Source organism: Lolium rigidum, chromosome 6 (genome assembly GCF_022539505.1).
Source record: "Lolium rigidum isolate FL_2022 chromosome 6, APGP_CSIRO_Lrig_0.1, whole genome shotgun sequence".
Lineage (NCBI taxonomy): Eukaryota > Viridiplantae > Streptophyta > Magnoliopsida > Poales > Poaceae > Lolium > Lolium rigidum.
In genome coordinates, this window is record NC_061513.1 from 325,397,989 (window position 1) to 325,403,388 (window position 5,400).

Sequence of the window (5,400 nt, forward strand, 5' to 3'; positions counted from 1 at the left end):
ATTCCTTCAGCTTGTACTTTGTAGCATAGTTATACACGTGGATTTTGCCGTTATAGTCACCGGCAACAAACCACTGCTTCCGCGCGATGAATCTTGCTGCATATATAGGACGCTCCTTCAGGATGCAAAATGACATCTGTACAGCCTGCTCACAAATGAGAAACCTCTAATCAGTAGCATAGATATCCAAGTATGTATTTCGCATGGGTGAGCAAATTGCTATCTTATGGGGATAGACTTGTTCTAATAAATTCGGTTCTGTCTAGTCTATCAATGTTTTTATTCTCATTCTTTGAAATACCTAAGGGGTAAGGAAAAGATTTGATTTCTATAGGTCTAGATTTTTCTGGCAAAATGATGGCCAGAAGAAGAAATATAGATTAACTAAATGGAACATTGTTTGTAGACCTAAAGACCAGGGGGATCTTGGCATTGAGGTGCTAGATATTAAGAACAGATATTTACTTAGTAAATGGCTATTTAAAATGCTGACAGAGGAAGGTGTTTGGCAAGAGTTGTTGACAAAGAAATATCTTGGGAGTAAATCTTTGTCCCAAGTTCAGTCTAAGCCTACAGATTCTCCCTTTTGAAAGGGGATTGTGAAGGCTAAAAACGATTTCTTTAAGCGGAGTTCTTTTGCTGTAGGAGACGGTATGAACACCAGATTTTGGGAAGACACCTGGTTAGGTGACACGCCCCTTAACATCCAATATGCTAATCTCTATAATGCGGCCACAACTAAAAATGTCTTAGTCGCCGATGTACCATTAAATATAAGATTTAATAGGACGTTAACTGGAGATAGATGGGATGCTTGGATCTCTTTAGTGTGCAGGTTGATGGCTGTCCACTTAACAAATGAACTAGATAGTTTTGTATGGAAGCTCTTTTCTACTGATAGTTAAATCTTTGTAGGCTGATTATTTGAATGGCCATACTGTTTTCTTGGGAAAATACTTGTGGAAGATAAAGGTACCACTCAAGATTAGGATTTTTATGTGATTTTTTTACAATAAGGTGATTTTAACAAAAGATAACCTGGCAAAATGAAGATGGAATGGATGTACTGATTGTGTCTTTTGCGGTCAAAGAGAAACAATAGATCATCTTTTCATTTCCTATCATTTTTCTCGTTTAGAGAGTAGTGCATTTTACTTTTAATATACCTCCACCCATGAACATAACTAATTTGTTTGGTAATTGGTTAAATGGGATTGATAAAAAAACAAAGGAACGAATCCGCATTGGGGTTTGTGCTTTAGTTTGGACAATTTGAAATTGTCGTAATGAGATCGTTTTTAATAGGTGTGCTAATCCAAATTCATCTATGGTCATATCTCCTCCCTATGGAGCAGCGGAAACCTTTGGATACCGGATGCAATCGTTTGATGATGATCGTTCGGGCTATTTTCAGCGAGGGTGGCTGGTTAAAATCTAGACGCATTGGAGATGGCACTTAAATTTTATTTGGATTCATCTTTCTTTCTTTGGCTGATTTTTACAGCTACTTTGATTGACCCGTGAACGGGGTGTAATAGCTGTTTGCTCGATGTTTTGATACTTTAAAACTATGCTTTAATAAGATGGTCGTGTGCATCTCCTAGATACAGAGACTGGGGCTTTTAAGCTCCCATTTCGAAAAAAGTACGTATTTCGCACTAGAAGTAACTATAGGTGCTGAAACCACCATAAACACGGTATGAATGGAGCTGAAACCATTGCTGCTTCCCGAGTCTCGCTTGACAACATATTAGAATCTCCATACCACATTAGATTGGCACTATAGAGCATCTTCACCCTACATAAGAACTAACGGCGGGCGTTACAGCCCACAATTTTTTCCTCCTAACCTTCCACTACAAGAAAAGAGTCACCTAAGGACTCCGCCGCCGCCAAAGGCGTCGCCTGCCAAAGGCTGCATGGCGTGGCGGCGGTGGGGCGCCCGCTGGGAGCGGCCAGGGGTGAGAGGCGGCGCCCTCCACACCTCTGTATCTTCTGTGATGCGTGAAGTGACATCGGCCGGAGCTGCGGTCGTGGTGGAGAGGTCTCGACCTCCTCTTTTCGACGGCGACGACGACCGACGGTGCTATTGCATCATCTGGGCGTCGGGGCGGCGGCCCCGGGCATGGCAGTGGCGCCTTTCTCCTTCGGAGGAGGACGGCCAAGATGGGATCGAGTGTGGTGGATCTTGGGATCCAACACTGATCTCCGGCGGCCGGTGAGGATCCTGACGGGGATGAGCTTGGAATGACAGGGCAGCCGGTAAGAACCGCACCTCGACCTCTGTCTTGGTGGATGATGGCGGCGACGTCGTTACCTTGTCGAAGGCATCATCTTTGCGTGTCTCATAATTTATCTCGGCTTGGCATGAATAATGGTGGCTATCCTAGGATTCCTCTTGCGCCAAGTGAAGATCGGTCGGATACTTCTTCCTGCGGGTTGGCTGGATTGTCATGTTTCGGAAGGCCCTGCCGGCGAAATTCATTGTGCGATTAATGCCTGAAGATTGATGGATTGGGTGCTTTCGATCGTGCGCACCCATGTTTTTTATCTGACCGTTTGGTTTCAGAGGAAGCACTTCGAAGCTCTGCTGGCTGTTAATATCAAGGAGTTTTCTTTCCATGGTGCTGGCGGAGAAGGTCATGAAAACCGATATCGGTGGAAGAGCAACGGTGATCGGATCTTGGTGGTGAGGTGGAATTGGCTTGGAGCTTCGTGATTTTGAACAGCGACTTGTATGTGGGGGCGACTACTCAGGTGAAATTCAGAGTTCTATCTTTTAGGGTGAAAATCCAAGGTCTGGCCTTAACTGGTTGTGCCTGAAAATGTTCTTGTTGAATGCATTGTTTTTAGAGGAAGGACTTTCTTCAGGGTGAAAATCTAAGATCTGTGATCGGGCGACGATAGCGTTTGTTTCCTTCTTGGAACCGTCTCTTATGGAGAAGCCTATCTTCTGGTTTTGTCTTGGTAGTGTTAGAGTTGCTGTTTATAGTTTTCGATCTTTCTAGCGGGGTTTTTATTTTTTTGTAATTTTTCTATCTTTTTTGGCTGTATGAATCCTTTACGCCATTCGGGCATGATGTTATTGCTTAGGCTAGATGTAATTGGTATCTACGCAATATTAATATATGCTCTTTATCGGAAAAAAAAAGAGCGTTGCTCCTAGGACACAATTCATTTCGTCTCTACGTGCAAAGCAAGGTGTTAGAAACGGTAACCACACGATCGACTCCAGTACACGGCGTCCTGTGCGTTACGGACGTATGTCTACGTCTACGTCTCCGTGTAGGATTAGGACATACTCTACACCGACTTGGTTAGCTAGGCTCGTTCCTGCGTGTATAAAAGCTGACCTACTGTGAACTCTTGTAATCCAACCGAGACAGAAGCAATAGAGAAAGACACAAGGCTCGATATGGGCCTTTGGCTATCAATTGATATTTCCCAGCGTATTGAGTTGATGCGTACGTGAACTTCTCGCTATATAGGGACCGATCCACCTGTGTGCTTGCTTAGCTCGTATGTATTAGCTAGTTCTGCGCGTCTCGCCGGATTGATTCGGGCAAAGCCTCGCTAGTTGTTGCACGTCCGCATTCCGCCGGAAAGCACTCGGCTGATCGCGTCGCGCGTGTAGGGACCAAGTTTAACAATTGGTATCAGAGCCGAGTTCATCGTCCGTGATCTGCTGAAACAAAGAGATCATGGCGCTGGTCAAGATTGGCGAAGCATCGGCATCGATGGTGGAGACGGTTGGGCCGGCTTTGTATCCGCGTCTCGATCGCAACGACTACGGGCTTTGGGCCCCTCAACATGGAGATCTGGGAGGCCGTCGATCCCAATGGCGATGACTACGTCAAGGGAGGCGCGAAGTACACGAAGGACCGCAAAGCACTAACGGCGATCTATTCCGTCGTGCCGAAGGACGTGATGCAGCACCTTGTCGGAAAGAAGTCGGTGAAGGATGCATGGGAGACGATCAAGACCTTACACCAAGGTCATACCCGCGTGAGGGAAGCGCATCTTCAAACTTTGACGAAAAGCTATGAAGATCTGAAGATGGAGGAAAGCGAGACGGTTGATCAGTTTGCCGCCCGTTTCGTCACCCTCATCAACGCAATTAGGGGTTATGGCGAGAGGTTGGATGAACACAAGAACGTCAGAAGGTTCTTGCGTGCCGCACCGGCGCGCTCTATGCAGATCGTTACATCGATCGAACAGTTTCTTGATCTGAATACACTAACGGTTGATGATCTCGTCGGAAGGTTCAAGGCACACAACGAGAGAATCCGGCTTAGGGTCGATGATCCAGAGCAGAGTTAGCACTTGATGCTCACGAAGCAGCAGTGGATGACTCTTTCGTAAGAAAAGCAAGGAGGGTCCACGAGCCGCAGCCATGGGAAGGAGATGCACCGCCCGGCGAAAAAGCACATCGCCGAGCAGGAGGAAGATGACGAGGCTCCGCCGCGAAGGAAGTTTGACATAAAGAAAGTAAGGTGTCATAACTGCGGGAAGCTTGGTCACTTCAAATCTGATTGCCGAGAACCATCGAAGGAGAGGGCCTTCATGGCCCAAGGAGATGATGGACCGATGATGCTGATGCTCGAGAAGTGCGAGCAGATGGATAAGGAGGAGTTAGCTCCTCCGGTGCCGGTTATGGAGATTGTGACACTCGTGGAAGAGAAGGTTTACCTTCATGACAAGCCGGGAACCAAGACGGGTGGCAATGTCTGGTGCCTCGACACGGGAGCGAGCAATCATATGACCGGCGACAAGTCCCTATTCTCTGAATTAAATCTCTCGGTGGGAGGCACCGTTCGTTTCGGTGATGGGGCGACGGTCAACATCGCAGGGCGAGGCAATGTGCTTGAGTTGCCGAGCGGGTCATAAGGTACTCACTAATGTGTACTATGTTCCCAAGTTAAAGAGAAACATTATCTGTCTTGGTCAGCTCACGGAGCGAGGATGCAAGATTGTGCTGGAGGATGAATTTCTATGGGGATATGATCGTCAAAGGCAGCTGATGATGATCGAAGGTGGAGAGATCGAAGAACAGACTCTACTACCTCGACTTGGATCGAGTGGATCCAATATGCGACGGATTTCCAGTTGGGAAACCACGGAGTGCCCCGTGCCGAAGTAAATCCAAATTTGTCAGGCATGACATAATTTGCGAGGAAGAAAAATCAAAGCATCCTAGATTAGCTAGCTAGAATACTCAGAGTGATTTGGCGTGGGAAGTTTAGCCGCGATTTTAACGTATATTCCCTTATTTCTAAAATATGATGCTTGTAGTTTTTTGTCAAACTTAAAATTTGAAAGTTTGACAAACTATATAAAAAAGTCTCGATATTTCTAATCTCAAATCAATATAGTAGAACATTGTGACAAAAAAGTTAGAAC